Source organism: Euleptes europaea, chromosome 8, assembly GCF_029931775.1.
Source record: "Euleptes europaea isolate rEulEur1 chromosome 8, rEulEur1.hap1, whole genome shotgun sequence".
Classification (NCBI taxonomy): Eukaryota; Metazoa; Chordata; class Lepidosauria; order Squamata; family Sphaerodactylidae; genus Euleptes; species Euleptes europaea.
The window spans coordinates 17773217-17794110 of NC_079319.1; the positions used below are offsets into that span (position 1 = coordinate 17773217).

General features: G+C 42.4%; 1 protein-coding gene across 4 annotated transcripts in view; it reads left to right on the top strand.

Moving 5' to 3' along the window:
- TRPS1 (transcriptional repressor GATA binding 1) overlaps window positions 1–20894 on the top strand; it is a 281041-nt gene that overhangs the window by 252167 nt on the left and 7980 nt on the right. The gene's annotated exons all lie outside the window — the stretch shown is intronic.

The window sequence follows — 20894 nt, forward strand, 5'->3', positions numbered from 1 at the left end:
GAGAGCAGGCTAGCCTGGGCCATCCAGGTCTTAATACTTAATATACTTAATATCGACTTGATAAAATCTAACAGGATCAGTTGAATTTTTGGCTGCAGTTTTTTTAAAACAATCTCACACCGTCATGCTGTTTACCTGTTGATGATCCCCAATAGAGCTAATCCCAAGGGAATTGAATATTATATCTCAGACGTGCTTAACTTTAAGGGCGTGCTATCAAATAGAGAGCAGCGTGGTGTAGTGGTTAAGAGGGCAGACTCTAATCTAGAGAACCGGGTTCGATTCCCCACTCCTCCACGTGAGGCCTGCTGGATGACCTTGGGCCAGTCACAGTTCTCTCAGAACTCTCTCAGCCCACATGGAGGCAGAGGATGGCAAACCATTTCTAAATATCTTTTGTCTTGAAAGCCCTACCTTTTACAATGCATGTGTCAGGATGTGTATTGTAAAATTGTGTGTGTATGACCCACTGAGGAAGGCCTCAAAAAGCCGAAACACATCTGGTCAGTTTTGGTCATTTTATGTACAAACATCAACTACTGTGAGTTGGAAATATTTGTAACTTTTTAGGAAGCCTATATATTAGGCCCTGTGTTTTTAAATCTAATTGTGCACAATATATAATAAAATTAGATTTATTGGTTTCCATAAAATTTAATGCCAGATACCAGCGATACAAACTTTATATAAGACACAAGCAAAGCCAATTAATGATATATATTTTTTAAACTTTAAAATGCAAATATGCTTAAAACAATAACACTCGTACAGTATTTTCTTTTATTTAACAATCTTTGATCATTGACGCTCGTGATTAGGGGGGTGGCTGCCTTGGCTTGCAGTGGGCCAGATAAGAGCTCTCAAGGGGCCAAATCACTGGATCTGGGGCTGCCCCAGGCCACATGTTTGACACCCCTGCCCTATAGAAGAAGAAGAGTTGGCTTTTATATGCTGACTTTCTCTACCACTTAAGGGAGATTCAAACCGGCTTACAACCACCTTCCCTTCCCCTCCCCACAACAGACACCCTGTGAGGTAGGTGGAGCTGAGAGAGCTCAAAGAGAGCTGTGACTTGCCCAAGGTCACCCAGCTGGCTTCATGTGGAGGAGTGGGGAAAGAAATCCAGTTCACCAAATTAGCCTCCGCCGCTCATGTGGAGGAGTGGGGAATCCAACCCGGTTCTCCAGACCAGACCTCACTGCTCCAAGCCACCGCTCTTAACCACTAAACCACGCTTAGGGTTGCCATAAGTCAGCTGTGACTTGACGGCACTTTCCACCTCATCACATGGATGGCTTCAGACAAGGTTCTGGCTGTAAGTAGATACAGGGTTTATTTCTTGGAGGAAAGGGGAGAAGGAGTGTGTCACAGGGAACCCGAAACACTTTCCGAGACTTGTATGTTGTACTGTTTGTTTTAATGACTAAGTAGTGAGTCAGAACCCAGAACTGACGCAGAGCCACTTCGCAAATGAACGGAAGGGGAAAGAAAGGGGACTTAATCTGTAAACAATGTAGTCTATTACCTATATACAGTGTGGTGCGAGCCAGCGTGGTGTAGCAGTTAAGAGCGGTGGTTTGGAGCAGGGGAGTCTGGTCTGGAGAACCGGGTTTGATTCCCCACTCCTCCACATGAGCAGCAGAGGCTAATCTGGGGAACTGGATTTGTTTCCCGCTCCTCCACATGAAGTTACATGGGCAAGTTACAGCTCTGTTAGACCTCTCTCAGCCCCACCTACCTCACATGATTTCTGTTGAGGGGAGGGAAGGGGAAGGGAAGGTGGTTGTAACCCAGTTTGATTCTCCCTTAAGTGGTAGAGAAAGTCAGCATATAAAAACCAACTCTTCTTCTTCTCCTCCTCCTCCTCCTCCTCTTGCAATACTTGCTGTAGAAATTCCTGGAGATTTGAGGGTGGTGCCTAGGGAGGCTGGAGTTTGGGAAGAGGAGGGAGCTCATTGGGGATATGATGCTAGAGAGTCCACCCTCTGAAGCTACCAATTCCTCCAGGGAGACTGATCTCTGGTGAGCTCCCCCCACACACACTGACAGTCTTTAAGCAGAAGCTGGACAATCACTTATAAGGGATGCTCTAGGCTGATCCTGCATTGAGCAAGGGGTTGGACTAGATGGCCTCTGTGGCCCCTTCCAACTCAGTGATTCTTTGATCTCCATAGTCTGGAGAGGCTGTACTTCCAAGAGAACTTCAGGCCCTACCTAGAGGTTGGTAAGTGTAGAATGGTTGCCAACTTTAGCTTGGAAAATTTCTGGAGATTTGGGGGAAGTACCCGGGGAAGACAGAGTTTGTATAGAGGAGGGAGTTCAGCAGGGCTAGGACGCTGCAGAGTCCACCCTCCGAACCTGCCATTTCCTCCAGGGAATCTGATCTTGAGATTGACTGTAATGCCAGAAGAACTCCAGGCCCCACCCGGAGGTTGTTAACCTTAAACCCAGAGATGGCACTTTGTAGGATAAGCAACAAAGACAAGCTGGTGACCCAAAAATGTTTAAAATCCTCAGTTTGGCGGGGGGAAGGAGCAGAAGGAGGGGTGAGGCACTATTAATAAGAAATGAGTGAGACTAAATGCAGTTACATATGCTCAGATTTAATTGTGGTTTGGGATGAGGACGGGCAACTAAGCAATGGCTTCAGTTTAAAAAGCTGAGTTTGAGGAAGAATTTGTAAGGAAGCTAAGAACCAAGCTAGACAAAACACTAAATGTGCACAAATGAGCTGCAGCTTCTTAATATAAAAATTTATTTGCAGCAATTCCATTTACTTTGGAATCAGGGATGGGGAAGTGTACCTTTTTTCTGCCATTTTGCATGGCCTCCCAGAACTGTTTTTTTGCCACACTGAGGGAAATTAAGTCACGTTCAGGCAACCTGTGTGTGCTCCCCCTGGAAAGTGGCAGTCATGGAGGGCTTTTTAAGGTTGTGAAAAAGGCATGTGGGGTCACAGCTCAGTTCCATCCACCCCCCACCCCCCAATGCTGTACATCCAGTCTGAATGGCACACCTATATCTGCTATTTACTTTAGGAGAAGTATTTACTTTAAGAGAGAGAAGAAGAAGAGTTGGTTTTTATACCCTGCTTTTCTCTACCTTTACGGAGTCTCAAAGCAGCTTACAATCGCCTTCCCTTCCCCCTCCCTACAACAGACACCTTGTGAGGTAGGTGGGGTTGAGAGAGTTCTAAGAGAGCTGTGATTAGCCTAAGGTCACCCAGCAGGCTTCATGTGGAGGAGTGGGGAAACCAACCCGGTTCTGCAGATTAGAGTCCACCACATGTGTAGGAGTGGAGAAACCAACCAGGTTCACCAGATTAGAGAGTCTCCTGTTCATGTGGAGCAGTGGGGAATCGAACCCGGTTCTCCAGATTAGAGCCCGCTGCTCTCAATTGCTATGCCTCACTGGAGAGAGAGAGAGAGAGAGAGAGAGAGAGAGAGAGAGAAGGTCGGGAGATCATTTTCAAAATCTCCCAGCACTTTGTGTAGTTTGTCCTTCAGCCTTGTTGGTTTTAGTGGCACTGCTTCCATGGGAAACTAACGTTAGGTCTAGGGTCAAAGTGTGATAAACATGTAAACACGGGGAGGGGGGGAATAACACTGCCAACAGAAGTTAGTGTTCAAACAATTTCAAAAAGCTTGTTGTATTTTATGTTAAAACACCATGTATATATTGGCCTGGTCCTTAATTCGTAGTATCCCAACATGAAGCAGCGTACAAAACACAGCAAAAGCCACAAAATATTTCCAAAGATCAAAGAGTCAGCGTTGCCCCTTCCTGGCGCAAGTGAAATCTGTATGCGCCGGAGTTCCCAGTGTGGCTTGATTCATCTCACCCTGCTGGGGAGTTCATTTTCTGGCGACCAGCTGCCATCGGAGCAGATGGAAAGGTGGTTCTCCGCCGTGGTGCGAGGAAAAGATTTCAGAAACAATTTATGAGGTTGGAATCTTATTTTTTGGGGGGGGGACCTCTTTCAAATGCCCTTCTGAAACCTACCCACTCACATATGAAAGTATGTGGTGTGAGCGCATTCTGTACTGTTCCAGCCTCATGGCATTACACTCCTACATGACTTTATGCATCCAGCAGTGCAATTCATTTCAGTGGGCTTAGACTGGAGTAACTCTGCATAAGATTGCACTGTACGTTTCTGTATTGCATTGACATTTTTTTCCTTGCAATTATTTTCTTCCTCCCTCCCCCCTGCCCAGCACAGGGTGTTATCCATCACTGCACCGAAATTTCTGACCCCCCCTTTTAAAATGTGTCTTGCAGCGCCGTGTATAAAGAAAGACTTCCCTGTTTCTTCGGATCTGTTCCTTGGCTGTTCCTCCTTCCCCGCCCCTATTATCTGCCTACAACCCAGGCATGAATTTTGCATGGCTTTATTTGCCTGGGCATATGGAAGGAGCGTGTCTTGGTTTATTGGCGCTCCAGATATTAAGTGTTGCTTGGCCTCCTTAATTCTGCGCAGCTCATCTTTTCAGTACGCACTTTTAAAAGAGATGTACGCGGCAAGGAATCAAAAGAAGAAACTGAGATCACGAAATCTTGGTGGGAGGCCAACAGGCGTTTATATTTTCCGTTAGACTCTGCATGTGTATGTGCTGTTTGTGTGTGTGCGTGTGTGTGTTTTAAAACAGCTTTCTTACTGTCAGCTTCAACATTACTCAGACTGTTGTAGCCGCTCTGAAGGCTTTTGGATTTGTTTGCAATGAAAGATTTGTTGTGGATTTTCAACAAGGCTCCTGTGTGTGCGCGCCATGCTTAGTAAATATTGGCCTTCAGGGTATTTTTCGGTCACACTGAATGGACTCTTAATTTCCCCAAACTGCAAAGTGCAGAAAATCCATTTCCCAGATTTGAGATTGCATCACTTGCTTTCCCTCCCCCCCATGCAAAAGCAAAATAATTAAAAAAAAATCTTAAGAAAAGTTTCATTGAAAGTTGGCGCAAAAAGACCCTACTGATCCAGTTAAATTAACTGTTATGTTTTACTTCTAGAGTGGCATGCAATGTATCTGTGTAACAAGACAGTACTCACTAAGGTTTGACAAGCTCTGTTTTATTGTAGCACCATACTGTTTTCCACATGGTTGGTTATGGGTTTGGCACAATTGGGCGCTTGCCAAGGTCCTGTAGAGGAGAGAGCCTGCCATATGCCCTTGTCCTTAGAATCATAGAGTTGGAAGGGTCATCTAGTCCACCAGGGTCATCTAGTCCAACGACCTGCACAATGCAGGAAATTCACAACTACCTCCCCCCCACACACACCCAGTGGCCTCTACTCCATGCCCAGAAGATGGCCAAGATGCCCTCTTTCTCATCATCTGCTTAAGGTTATAGAATCAGCATTGCTGACAGATGGCCATCTAACCTCTTCTTAAAAATCTCCAGGGAAGGAGAATTTACCACCTCCCTGGGCAGGTGTCTCTGCAGCAGTGTTTCATGTCTGGGAAGCAGGGACATTCTCTGCACCCCTTTTAGTCTTTTGTAGGGGTGTGCATATCAATATGCTGATTTTTTTAAAAAAAGAAAAAACACCCCAAATATACCTTTTCATTATTATTTTTTTTTGGGGGGGGTCTTTTTAAGGCCGGCATTAAAAAGGTGGCAAAAGGGGGAGAGAAGCAGACCCGAATAATGCCGAATTTATTCGGCACTATTTGGGTCACTTCAGCCCACACTACCATTTCGCACCCCTTCCCTCCCCCCTCTTACTTACCTTTGGAATGTGCCTACCTTCCTCCTATCCGAGCCAAGTTGACGCGGGCAGGCAGCAGCAGATGGAATGCCCCTGCCTTCCTAACTGAGCCAGATTTTTTGAAAAATTCATGTTTCGTAAACCTGAACCTGAAAAATACTGGGGCGAAGCTTGGTGCACACCCCTAGTCCTTTGGCGCCAACCCCAGAGAGGTGGGCAAGCAGGTAGGTCAGGTGTGTAGAAAGAGGCAGAATGAGTAAAAAGAAGATGAGATTGAGGTCAGTGTGCTTGGTCAAGAGTCACCGGATGAGTGTCTTTTCCAGGACCTCAAAAAATCATCAGCCTGGCCTGATTTAGCAAACACATTTTTTTGATGAATATGCTCTTAAAATTCTTTATGCAGTGTTAAGACAAAACAAATCTTGGCGGGGGGGGGGGTGAAATCACAATCTTATTTGTGTTTTCTGAGTATTTTATACAATAGAACCCTTAAATATAAAACATGGACTATTGGATGAGTCTGTTGATGGTTAATAATGGAATAATATCTGGGGAAGGAAATATTACTGTGTACATTTTGACACACTGATTGAAAGGATTAAAGCATTTTTCAGGTGATGGTGGTAAAATCCTAGATTATGCCACATTCTATAATATGTAGCATGCAGCTAGCAGGAATGCAGAAGTTACTCCAGAGTCAAGACTGAATGAAAAGGGTTCCCTCAAGGAGCCCCGTGGCGCAGAGTGGTAAGCTGCAGTACTGCAGTCAAAAGCTCTGCTCATGACCTGAGTTCGATCCCAACGGAAGTTGGTTTCAGGTAGCCAGCTCAAGGTTGACTCAGCCTTCTATCCTTCCAAGGTTGGTAAAATGAGTACCCAGCTTGCTGGGGGTAAAGGGAAGATGACTGGGGAAGACACGGGCAAACCACCCCGTAAACAAAGTCTGCCTAGGAAACATTGGGATGTGACGTCACCCAATGGGTCAGGAATGACCCGGTGCTTGCACAGGGGCCCGTTACCTTTACCGAGGCTTTTTATAAGGGAGGAATACCAGAGCCTTAGAAGAGTGAGCAGTTGTTGTTTTTATGACTAACTCCATGACCCTTTTTGTACTTGCCTTAAAGCATAAATAATATCCATAAAAGATTAGAATATATTTTCTGCAATCTGAACCATATTGCATTGTTATTGGATGTCCCAGCCGTTGATCATACTGACTTTCACTGAGTCTCTGTGAGAAACGTAGATGATAACGTAAATAAATAACAGTATTCAGCCAAAGTGGAATTCTGTGCAAGTGGTACTATGTCCAGATAGATAGATAGATAGATAGATAGATAGATAGATAGATAGATGGATAGATGGATAGATGGATAGATGGATAGATGGATAGATGGATAGATAGATAGATAGATAGATAGATAGATAGATAGATAGATAGATAGATAGATAGATAGATAGATAGATAGATGGATAGATGGATAGATGGATAGATGGATAGATGGATAGATGGATGGATGGATGGATGGATGGATGGATGGATGGATGGATGGATGGATGGATAGATAGATAGATAGATAGATGGATGGATGGATAGATGGGGAGTATAATATTTCTGAACGTTGAGGGCTGAAATTTTTTGCTTTGAACTACTCGTGTGCGTTCTTTGCACCTTTCTTGTTGGTGACTGTATGGAAAACCGTGTTACGCTGCTTTCTGCTCAAGGAAAGCACTGTGAGGGAACTGTCTGGAATTAGCTTACTGGGAGCATGTGTTGTCCATTTGCTTGTCAGGGATAGTTTTTAAGAGGGCAAAAGAGGAGGCTTGAGTGACTGCCAGTCTGTCTTAAGGTATGGTAATGAGGCTAATTAGGAGAGAGGAGAGCTCAACCCGATCTGTGAAGGCAATTATCCGGGAAACTGTTGTGTCATGGTTTATCTTTATCAGATGACTCTTTCCATAGTTTGGCACTTTCTTGAGGCACAGGAAGACTTTGAGCAGGTCAGGACAGTTTAGAAGACCGAAGCAAAGCGTTAAGGTACAGCTCAAATTAAACCTGCATATCTTAATTTCTACTTTGGTAGGAAACAATCTGACTTTGTCTTCTGTTTCCCAGTCAATCGTACATTAAAAATTAATTAATGTTTCGCTTTCTTGAAATTTTTCTTGAAAAATCAGCTTGAGCTCTTTAAGTACTTGCTGTTCAAACGTTGCACTTTTTAGTCTCTATAGGATCTAGAATTCAGTATCTTTGGTAGGAGAGTGCATAAAAGGAACATGAGAATCCTACTGTGCCTACATTTTAGAATGAAAAATGACTTGTGTCAATGTGGTCCAATCCACCAGGAACGTCTGAACGTTCTGTTGAAATAAACGGGAGCTTGGTTCTCTTGGTCGACTCCCATTGTTCCAGTGAGTTGTATGTGCATTAAAAAAATTCCAGTAGATTGTGTCCTTGGATATAGTATCTTGGCAAATCTAACTTCTGCATCTGATCTTGTCATAGTTTCTGATTTAACAAAAAAAATTAAAGCGCAGCAGCTAAAAAAATACAGGTGTTCTACATGGTGATGGATCATTGCATATATCCTACAAAGAACAAAAGTGGCAATATGACAAAGGCAGAAAATTGCACATTAAAGGGACTCTAAACCTCAAACAGACTCTCTAAGTGTATTTGACATTTTGAAGAGCTTCTCCACCTTCACAAATCATGTACGCTGTAAAGAAATAAGAGTACATGCATGTCTGTTATGGTGCATCTGCTATAATTCAAACTACATTGGATACAAATCTAAACAATCCTTAAAGAATGTAAAAAAAATGGATTCTAGCAAATGCCATTCTTAGTGGGTCTGTTTTCTTAGTGATCCAAAGAAGCTGCAAAAAAGGCTCCTCACAGTCAAATGGGGCATTTTGTTCGGGAGCAGGGGAAGGGAATGTTTTCTGTTAATTTTCTGTGTTGTATAAAAGAATTCGATAAGCCTTCTGGGTTTTAAGTTGTATTTCCACAAATGTAAAATTTCCCATTGTATTTGCTGATTACATCTAATTTTCTAATAATGATGAGAGAGGTTCCTGAAACTGCTGACCTGGGTTGAATGGAGACATTAATACATTGTGAATTGGAAGTTTCTTTAAAAAATATTTATTGTGCTTATATTTTTCTATGGCCATTTCAGGTACACACCTGCTTAGCTAGGCATGCTGTGACTTCAGGTACTGCCAGGCCATTCACTGAGCGCAAGGTTTCTTTGCAGATCGCATGTGCAACCGGAAGTGCTGTCTCGTGAGTTTGAGTGGTTGAGAGTTTGAATGGTCTAAGGCTCCTCGCGAGGCGGCACTTCCAGTTGTAAACCGAAAGTGCTGCGTTGGCGCGCGCATGCATGATTGCCCGCCCGCCCTCAGCTGGTCGGCGGGCAGAGGGGCACATTACCGGGGGTTTGCCCGCCACCAGCGGGCACCTGGCAACCCTAGGGGTTCATAGTGTGAAGGGGTTGCGCTCAGATATTCCCATACAAAACAGCACTTAAAATTCCCAGTTTAGTTTTCAATCAGAATTATCTGCTCTGTAATGTAACAGTGAATCTGTAATGTAACAGGGGGGTGTAAAGGGATGTTTCAAAAAAGGTGGAACTAAGATGGGGAAAGAAAGGAAGGGGAATAAGAAGGAGGGGGTGACAGGAAGTGATAGGAAGCAAATGGGGAGGAATAGGAGAAAAGGAGGGCAGAAAGGAACTCAGTACTCTGCTGGTTGGATTGCTGATGTTTTCCCCCTGCTGGCTGTTAACAAAAATCTGGAAATCTAATCAGGAAAAAAATATTTAAATGAATGGGGCCAGATTTTGAAGTTCTGCTGCAGCTACTAAGTGACTATCCACAGAGCAAAATATGGCCTTTAAGAAATATGGACGTGGGATGGGGGGGATGATGACCAGAGGACTGAAGCTTTTGAAACATCTGACTTGGAACGATAAACACTGGCGGCTTGAAAAACAAGAATAATGAGACCATTTTTTTTCGTTATTTTCATTTAATGGATTCCAAAATAGTTACCTCATAAAATAAATAGTTTTAAGTTTCCACATTGCCTTTAATCCATATATGAACACTAGTGAAGAAATAAAGAATATTTGTACCCTCAAATATTCTGCACTGAATCTGCCCAAGGGAGGTTGATCATCTGTCTCCGTAATGAGGAATCATCAGTGATTCAGCTGTTCACAGAATCACTTATTTGGGCACAAGTCATTCTTGTCCCAAAGGCTGAAGCCAGTGTTTGTTGACTCTCTTACTATAGATCTATCCAAAGCACCCTTAGATGATTGATATACATGTGCAACTTATAAATAGACTCCCTTAGACGATTCATGGAGATGCAAGACAATAAATTTCAAGCAAAATGGTGGTGGGAAGTGCCGTCAAGTCGCATCCAACTCTTTGTGACCCCATAAGGTTTTCAAGGCATGAGAAAAATAGAGGTAGTTTGCCGTTGCCTGCCTCTGCGTAGCAACCCTGAACTTCCTTGGTGTGGTCTCCCATCCAAGTACTAACTAGGATTGACCCTGCTTAGCTTCAGAGATCTGACAGCATTGGGTTAGCCTGGGCCGTCCAGGTTAGAGCTCAAGCCAAATACCTGATCATTTAGTAAACAGCATTCTGGGTTTAGATATTCAACAGTGAACCTAATCCAGTTACCCTTGTCTTCAGTATGCAGAAATTGAAATTATGGTCACCCAAGTCCATCTGATCCTAACCGTATACTCTCCGGCACAAGGCCCATGGAAGACTCCTCAGCTGCACATTCGTACAAAATAGTTGCTCACGGAGAAGGCTAGATTCCTTATGGCTTATGGCCATCACACATCTCGCAGTGGGACTTACCACTAATGGCCACTGTCATTGTGCCACAGCTAGCCAACCACCATGCCTCCTATAACCGGAATGAATCGCCCTTCTCCAAATGGTGTAAGCCTGCAGACTCCTTTTGTCTCAGCAGGGCCAGAAAAGTCACGGAATTTTCCAAAAGCGTAAAGCGAAAGCCCGTTCTAAAGACATTTTTAATGATCTCTGTTAAAAGAGAGAGAGCGAGAAACAGAAGCCCCGATCATTGCAGTTTCTCACAAAACGTTGCCACCCGTGTTAGGAATGTAACTGGCACTCAGCGGGGTTTTTTAACCGTATCAAGAGTCCAGCCCTTCCTCACCATTCATAGTGAACATGGGGTGAGGGGAGGACCATATCAGGTTTCATTAGCTGGGACAGAGAAGCGGGTTACAGGATCGCAGTACTGGGGCCAAGAGTCATAGCTGTGTTCAGAGGACCATTCTTGAACAAATTTAAGAGTAAATTGCAGGAAGGAAGGAAGGAAGGAAGGAAGGAAGGAAGCAAGCAAGCAAGCAAGCAAGCAAGCAAGCAAGCAAGCAAGCAAGCAAGCAAGCAAGAAAGAAAGAAAGAAAGAAAGAAAGAAAGAAAGAAAGGTATTTTAAGAGCATGTGTTGTCGTTCCTTTTTTTTTGTCCTGTGTAATAACCAGACGTATAAGTGCTCCTGTTTTTGATCCAAGCCAGAGACTTCGGCTCCGCACCAATTCCTCCATCGTCCCTTTCCCCATTAAGCTCTCTGCATCATCGTTGGTATTTAAACTACTGCAGGAAATCAAATCGGTCTAGTTTGGGGACGTTCTTCTCCCACAACCATATAAGTAGCTGCTTCCATGCAGGGTGGGCGTGTTGTCGAAACATTACTTCCCACAATTAAATAGTTACCCACTGGAGGCTGTTGGCCAGATTCTGGGAAGCTGAGGCCCAGTGCATTTAATTTATCTTACTTCTAGGAATGTACTCTGCATTAGAGTCTTAAGGGGAAACAATAGCTGTTGAAATTAGGAAGTGGACCAGCCAAAAGACAAAACATAATCCATACTCTGTATATTCCCGTTAAGTGTCAGGACATTGGGGGATGCCATGTAAATAAGTATACCATGTGCAGAATAAAATCAAGTCTATTTTGCGTGATAAAAATGAAATTTATTGGAAGTAGCTCTTGTTCTCCGGCATGGGCAATTGGATCTTTCTGTTTAATTACTCCGGCCGTACTCAGAGTTTTCCCTTTACATACCAGCAGTCAATCCTACTGATCCTTGTGAAGCACAGTTGCCTCAATTGAAATGTCCTCCTCACTTTCTTGTAAAAGCCAGATGAAGTTTGCAGGGGTGGATAATTAAAACAAATCTTGAATAAACTGTTTCGCGGAGATAGGAGTTTGATGGTTGGGTATATAGAAATTGTATCCAGATGTTGTGCAGAAGCCACAGCAATATAAAGATCATGAGCTCTCTTTTTTTTTCAGTCCAAAGCAAAAATATTCTAATTGAAGTTGTCAGCAGGAGTGAGACTAATGCGCCTGCATTTGATTAAATAATAGTTTATTTAAAAATTCAGTGTGGCCTAGAATTGGATGAGATTGAAATAGGAAAAACTCAAGTGTGCTCCCTCCCTCTAAATAAAGGGAGGGGGCGCAGAATAGGCCTTATGAAATGTTAACAATTTTGTGTAATATTGCCAATTCCTGTCATTATCAATTGAGCGTTTTAACCCCATCTGAGTTCTGCAGCAGCGCCCGGTATTCTGCATTGATTTCCTTTTTCATTTGGTGATTGACCAAGTAAAGAAATCAAACAAACTAAGCAACACAGAAGAAGTGGAAATGTTAGTGCTGTCCCAGACATTATGGAATGCCACATTACAAGGCCTTTTTATGTCTTGTTGTGCTATTTATTAATAATGCTAATATTTGCAATCATGTCCGTCCTGCAAGTTGAAGTTATAGGGCAGGCTGAATCCAGACTAAATTGTCTGGAAGCGCCTTCTGTCAAGGGAATGTAACTTTCCAGCCTCCTCCCCCCCACTGCAGCCCATTAATCTTCCCAAGATGCCCTCCTGGGGGCAGGGACCCCCCAAGAATGGCATGAGGTGCAAATAGGGGGTCAGCGGCCACAAAGGGGAAATTGGTGGAAATTAACACCTCCCTTTCTGTTAGTGGAAAATTTCGTCTAAATCCAACCCTTTGTCTTTTAAATATGCTGTATTTAAATATAGTGAAAGATTGGGAAACACTGAAACTATGAATTAGTTTTGCTCTTATGCATTCCTACGGAAAAATCCACATGCATGGCAATGAAAAGGGCTAGTGTATCAACACTGACTGTGACACTAGCTGTCCCGGCTGTCCTCGTAGAATCCAAGATGTATAGCAGGGGTGTCAAACATAAGACCCATGGGCAGGATTCGGCCCCTTGAGAATTCTTATCCGGCCCATGAGCCAGTCGAGGCAGCTACCCCCCCCCCACTCTCGATCTGGGCTGGTGAGGCACGGCCTGGCCCAACCAAGTGATATTTATGTTATATCCGGCCCTCATAACAATTGAGTTCAACACCCCTGATGTATGGTCTTCAGCAGCTCTTCAATAAGAAGAAAAATCTTCATGTGTACAATGGAAAATTATTCTACATAGAGAAAGTTTGCAAAAAAAACAAAAACAAAAAACACTTAGACACAGCAACATATTCTAAACTGCATGGTCAGGAATAAAGTCAGGTAGGATATGTCAAACAGACGACTGAAGTTTAATTAAGATGACTGGTTTATAGTAAATTCTACAAATCTGAACAAAATTACTTCCATCCTCCAGGAGTTGTCAAAAAGCTTTCAATGAGGTACTTATTCTGATGCCTCAGAGTCAGATTTTGTTTTCCCATGTACAAAAGAGACTGAGGGAAGTGACCTGCTTAGCAGACATATGCCTGACAAGGACATCATCCAACCTGAACATTTAGCCAATCTTTCTGCTTACTGGAACTATCCCAATTCTTTCCATGGGCCTATTTTCCACTTACCATTACATTACCTCTCTGGATTGGGAGAGCTTTGTTATTCGATATGAGCACGGGTTGTGTGTTTCAGTGATGTGTTTCATTTTTTGGTGTTGTACTCACTATTCATGGAGTTTGTGTGCAGTGCTTGCAGGCAGACAGGACAGACTGAGTGAAATAGATGTAGGTCTTTTATGCATGGGCATTGCTTTCCCCATCGGTCCAACTCTGTTTTTCGTTGGGGTTATGCATGAGTTTTCCATCCCTTAGAGATGAACTTGCACCCAGCCCACACAATGTCTGGGTCTTCCCGATCCTGTCATAATGGGATTCTTTGCTCTCCCCTGAGATCAGCCCGGGTCAAATCATCCCCATTTCCATGCATAAGCCAGAGCGCCGGAGAGGGGAGCTAGTGGGGAGTTGACATTTTTCTCACAGTAAGCACTACAGCCAATTACAAAGCAGTGTTTTCAAGGGGCGGGGACTCCAGACACTTCCAGATTTGAGCTGGTGGTTCTGTAGTACTCCAGAAACCCCAGGATTTTCTTCAGGGCAAGCAACAATATGCATAGCATTTTCAGGATTCAGAACAGAAAAGTGTAGGTCAAGAGAGCCTCAGACCCCAGGTAAAACTCCCATGCATAAAAGACCCAGATTCTGTCTACCCCCTCTCTCAGTGCAATAGGCAGCTTCTTGCAAACTGAGGAGGAATAGAGACAAATATTCTCCACCATCCCAGTGATAAGCAGCCAGCCCTCATGCCTTGCAGGGGACAGAAGCAAAGATTTTATTTCTACATATTAACAGGCAGACAAGGCTATAGAGGCAGATACTCAGGCTTTTCCGAATCACAAATAACTCTTGCAGCTTAGGCTTCCATTTGCCTAAATAAATTCTGAGCATACCCAGCTGAAGCAAAACTGGAGAGAGTTGCAAGTGATAGTTATAATCTGATCTCACAGTTTAGGGAAAGGAAGAAAGCACTGAGGAGTTAGAAGATGTAGGATGTCTCCAAGCTACAATGCAGTGAAAGGAAACACCTGAAGAGGAAACAACTATCATGTCAAACAGTTGATCCAACATTTTTTTCACATCTGGAGATCAGCCTGCATGTGATATAAATACTTCTTGATTACCTGCAGAGTCCTTCCTGTGCTTTCCTTACTCTTTTTTTTTTTTTTTTTGGTGCTCCATATGCCCGCAATGGCCTTTCCCTCTCTCCATCAAGCCATATCTTAAAAGGGACTTTCCCAACAAATTATTAAGTCACCTGTTATGCAGTCTGTATTGGTTGATCCTTCCCTGCTTTCCTTTTCTTTTTCATCCACTGTCCCCCTCTTCACTCTGTTTGCCAATGTTAGATTCATTGCCGGCTCTGCAAGGTGAAAGTGGCCATGGGTGGTGGTTTTGGGGGTCAGCAGCCTCCACCACTTCTTCTTCACTCTCATCATCACCATCCTGTTGTGAGATGCAAGAGCCCAGGAAGCTCCACTGGGCATTCATGAATTGCTCTGGCTTTATATAACATCTAGAGCTCTGCATTGCAGCAATCTACTCTAGATGTTATATAAAGCCACTCTGCGTGGGGCTGCCCTTGAAGACTGTCTGGAATCTACAGTTGGTACAGAATGTTATGGCCGGCATGTTGACTGGAGTGGGTCGTAGGGACCATGTCGCTCCAGTCTTGTTCCATCTACACTAACTTCCAAATTGCTTCTGGGCTCAATTCAAGGTGCTGGTATTGGCCTTTAAAGCCCACTACAACATGCCTTAAGGACTGCCTTCTTCCGTATGAATGTACTTGCTCAGTCCAGTTATCTTCGGAGGCCCTGCTTCAGTTGCCACTGCCATCTGAGGCTAGATTAGTGGCAACCCAAGAAAGGGCTTTCTCAGTCACGGCACCAAATTTGTGAAACTCCCTCCCCAGGGAGATTCATCTGTCTCCTTCTATCTGTATCTTCCGTCAGTGGGCGTAGACTTTTTTGTTTCGTTTGGCATACCCTAATAACACTTACTGGCCCTCCTCTGGTATTGTTTCTTATGCTTTTAATTGAATTATTTTATTATTTCAAATGTATTTTTCAAACGTTTCAATGTGGTTTTTTTTAAATGTTTGCTGCCTTGGTGACCCTGTTAAGGTGGAAATACAGCACAAAACATTTAAAATAAATAAAATAAATATAAATATAGACAGCTGGGAAATGAGAAGGGAAAGAATGTTACATGCTCAGCCTCCTTGGTGGGGATGATGAGAGTGGGCAGGAGCAGGGCAGGGAGAGGCAGCGGGGAGCTGGTGGTGGCAAGAGGCACAGGGCTGGTGGCAGCAGCGAAAGGGAGTGGCCAGGGGTGGCAGCCTCAGGCCAACGCCCCCCCTTTTTTGGAGCCACCACTGATAAAATGACGGTGCCTGGTCTGCTTCTTTCTTGTTTCTGTCAAACTGTCAGGCCTAAACTTCTGTCTAGTGTTCCTCTGCTACTCTTGTTGACTTTTGCTTGATCCTTTCCCAAGGTGCTCCTTGTACCTCGAAACGTAGCAGAAACAGCATATGAGATGGTGTGGGAAGAAGGAGGGATGAAGCAGAGAGAGAGAGGCAGGCTGTTGCCTCCTGCTCCTCCTCCCTCAAATCCCCTTCCCCAAACTCTAGCAGCCCACCACTCCAACCCCAGTTACCTAGCTGCTGTTGCTGCTGCAGGGCTGGGTGGCCAGCCAGCCAATGGAGTAAGCAGGAAAAGAGGCTGTCTTTCCCTACGCCCCCCCTTCCTCCTCCCTCCATCCAGCACCTTGAATGATGCTTTGATACACTTTTGGGAGTGCTCCGGACACTTTGGAGACTTCCAAAAACAGTACTCAAGGTGCTGAAAGTGGAAGGAAGGATGGGAATACCAGAAGAGAGAACATCTTCTCTCGCTTCTTGCTGACTCCACCACTTGCCATATTGACAACAGCCCCCAGGTAAGCAGTATGGGGAAAGGGGGTAGAGAGGAGAAGAGGAGAAGGAATTTTTCTCCAGCTCGGCTACAAAGCCCAAGTACTGAGAGATGCACCGCTTGCCTTCTTGTTGTAGGTTGGCACATAAAGCCACTGAGATTTTTATTCCGAACCAGGGAGTTATGAAGTTTGGTGGCAACCCTAATAAATATTTTTTGCTTCCTTTCACATTAATGTCCCACTGATTTTTAATTAAGAGCAGGTGCTTTTCCAGGGGACCAAAGTGTTTGTGAAACACCTTTCAACTTCGGTTTTTTTTTTATAAATAATAATAAAAAAGATGCCTGACCACTTGGTGAGAACATCCTTATTATTTGCATACTTTGCACCCTTCTGCCTCCACAGGCAAAATCCTATTGATACCAGCCATTTAACTCTTTCATTCCATTAAATTAAAAAAAATGTTCCATTGCTTATTATTTAAATCCATTATTGGGAATTTCTAGTTTAAATACAAGAGTGGAAACTTAAAAGGGAGGGGAGGAAGTAAAGGGGGTCATTGGGGCTTAAAAACATGGAAACCAAGAGTCCGGCTCATTCAATTTGAAATGCCCAGGGTATGAAAACCATTAAAATTGTGAATGAATCCTTGGCGTATCAGGGTGATTATACAATTTCACGGTTTCATTATGGTTCTTATTCATAGAACAGTGGGAGCACGCTGTAGCACATGTTCAGTGACTATATGCTGACTTTTAAGTCTCTCTAAATTTTCTTTTCCTCCCCCCCTTTAAATTTATGTATCAGTACACTTTATTGTTAATATACATTTAATATTTCCCTGGTAACAAAGCTGCTATAGTCCACATTTGGATATGAGGGAGTGGGGCATTATTCACAAACCCGAGATATATATTTTTTCTTTTCATTTTTGGCCTTCCTCCAAATTATAAACAGCTGAACTGATTTCAATAAAGTTTTAATTTAAAAAAAGAAGAAAAAGAAACTTCACATCTGTGCTGACCAATTTGTTTGCCAAATTTCAGCCCAATGTGATTTGAGACAACTGATATATTAAACACCCCAACCGAGGAGCGCAAATGGAAATACTGACAGCCTCTTAACTGTAGTGGTCCCTTCAGGCAGTGTTATTATAATGTACCGGCTATAAGGAATTCACATAATTAAAGATTGACTTAGCAGAAACATAGTTTCAATTATAGACCCTTTGGGCTTATTTTCCCAAGCACGCACAGGAAATTTACATGGATAACTCCAATTAGTAGCAAGTGGCATTGATGGGAATCTAGGTCCCTTCATCTGTGACGCAGTGGTTCTTTAGACCAGCCATGTTACAGAGGTGCTGCTTGAAGAATTTGCAAGCGCTAGGAAGAAACATGATTGAAAGAAACTGAACGAACACAAACATTCAATGAATTAGACTGGGACTGCTGAGGTTTACTGGATGTTAGAAGGAGGAATGATATTAGGCTGAGCTTCCTCAGAGCTTGTAAGAGGGGTTTTGCCAGGTTGCCACTAAGAATAGTTTCACATTTCTGATCCCTGCGGTTTCGACCTGAAAATACCCATTTCAGGACCTCTTGTTCCCCATGCAAATCATATGCATGGTTCTTTATTTTTCTGCCAATTTCTGTTCAGTTGTGCCAGATTTCTTTCAAAATGTATGCATTTTTCAACATTATTTGCATGTCAAAACAATCACCATTACATCTTATAGGGATACCGTATGTAAAAATGATGTACCTTGAGCATGCAAATAGAAAAACCTTATACAATTCAAATGATTCTACAAAACTAACAGCAAAAAGCAGACAGTCAAAACCACTGGTTGAAAAAATAAAATTAACAAATAGGAAATTTTTCTTTCATCTCCTCACGGTCAGTGATTGTAGAAATCCAGCAAATTGTCTGTGTTAGTACTATAGTTAGAAAAGGAATCTCATTTTTCCTTTCAAAGGTGGGTACGAAGCCTCAATTCATTGATTATCAAGAATCAGAATACCATAGTACTGCTTCCAAAGAAGCTAGGAGAGAGGGAGAGAGAGAGAGAGATTTTTTTTTTAACTGATTTTATCATTTAACACAGGGATAGCTGAGACCTGCAGTCTTCTTTCTAGAACACAATAGATTTCCTGAATTATTTTTCTGTTCAATGTGTGGATTCTAAAAATTGATCAATATTATCCATGTTTCCTTGGTTTTAATGGAGGTTAGGTTTCTTTTGCCAATTCATAACTTTATCGGCCATGCTAGTATCCATCCTCTGTGTAAAATTTGGATGAATCTTCAGTATTTCCCCCCCCCTCTTTTATTATTTCCATTCTTGTCACCATCAAAAGTTTGACAATACCTTCCTTGTCCGAATATTTTAAGCATACTGTTTCAGATAATCAAGTAAGATTACTTCCAGTCATAGGTGTAATCTTGATATAGTTGTGACTTAAAATATGGGATACAGCAGATGTTCGCTGTGTATGATTCTTGCAGGGGGATTAGGCAAAAGAAGACACAGAATCTTTGATCTGAGATCCAAATGAGAACTTAATTTTATCAATTGGGTGGAAATAAGCTTAATTCAACCTGTCAGCTGTCGTTGCTGAAATTCTTCATCTGGTATCTCTCCATTCAGCTCAGTTCAGTATGTCTGCCTAGGTCACTTCACCCACCTCAGATTAAAGGTAATCATAAATCAGCCCTAATTGACTGAATAACCATACCTAAAGGGGTTGTCATCCCTCTTTTAAATGTTGGTTACACAATGCCAGTATGTTCTGCATTCAAGCCAGTAGAGTTAAGGTTGAAAAGAGCTCAGATGTGGACAGGTAGCAAGTGAATATTCCAGTTAGCTTCATAGATCTTTTTCATTGAATGTATTCCCATATGAATGTATGAAGATATCTTTTACCAAGTCAAGACCACAGCCTTTCTCATTATCATTGTATAGATTACTACATTATGATCGCGATCACTTGTCCAATATAATTCTGTGACTTTCAAAAAAACTTTCACAAATAACGATCATACACAGTGCTTTGCAAGCATGGAAGACTCATGCTAAGACCACACCCTGTTCAACATGCCACTGCAAGTAGTCATCGGCTCCAAGAAAATTTGGAAAGAGGCAGAGATATTCTTCAACCAAATCCCAATGGTGGGAATGTAGAATAGTTTCCATTTAGTCTAACTCTGCATGCACAATGATGAGTTTGCTTAATGAACAGTTTATTGATCTCCCCAGGAAAGAATTGTCGTGATCAGTTGAAACCTTACAAGGAAAAATTAGCTTAAACCCTTTTTTTAGTTAGTTTAATTTATTTCAGTTCCTTGTTATGTAAAGTGGTTAACTGTACGGCTGTGAGTTAGAGTCCACTGTATCTGATTTTATTATATTGAATCATTTTAAGCTACCTCCAAATTTTTGATGGTGCAAGATACGTATTTTTTTTTTGATGAATATACTAAAGGAATATATCTAAAAATTGTCAAAAGGCTACTGTGTGGGGATGGTCTTTTGGTATTACGCTTTAGGTGATAAAATATTGTGTAATTATGACTCTGGTTTAGTGATACTCAGTTGTGGGGGAGACAGGAGATTATCCTGGCAATGCAGTTGATTTTATTAGCTCAACTTAAAGTAACACAACCTGCTACACTAATGAAATTGTGTTCTTGGTTTAAAAGGGCAATTGTTAGTCTGACTTTGCGCTCACTGAAAAACATTTCCCCAATCTTGTTAAATTATTGCACTCATTTTAGATTTTTATGACCGTGTATGTTACCAGCCCTCGTTTCTCTACATTTCATTCATTTTCCTCGTATCAATGATTAATGGGGGATGTCGAACGTTAGAGTGAGCAGGCATCAGCAAATGCAAGATCATAATTAGTTTAGCTGACGAGGGCCTCTGATAGCACTTGCATCTGGATGGAAAAATTACCCTATAGGGAACTGGCTGATCACCAGGTCTTTTTAGTGATACATTGTGAAACACCCGATGAATCAAATGCCCTTTCAATGCCAAGAAAGTGTTCCACACTCCAAGCCAAAATTATGTCTGCAGAAAGCTTTCCATTTGAAATGTATCAGAGTACAATTATAACCATTGTACTTTCTTGGCATTGATACCCCCCCTTCCCTACAGTATGGAGTAAAGTTAAATAAATTTCTTAAATTTGACAACACCTTGAAATTTTGATTTACGGGGCTAGTAATTTTTTAATTTAGAACAAAATCAGTTTAATCTTTTACTGAAACTGTTTTCCCTCTAAACTTGCCCAATATTGAGGACGTTTATTAAACATTTATTTTAAAAAAGAAAGAAACCAATGTTGAAATGATTATTTTTTGCAGCAGCAAAAAAAC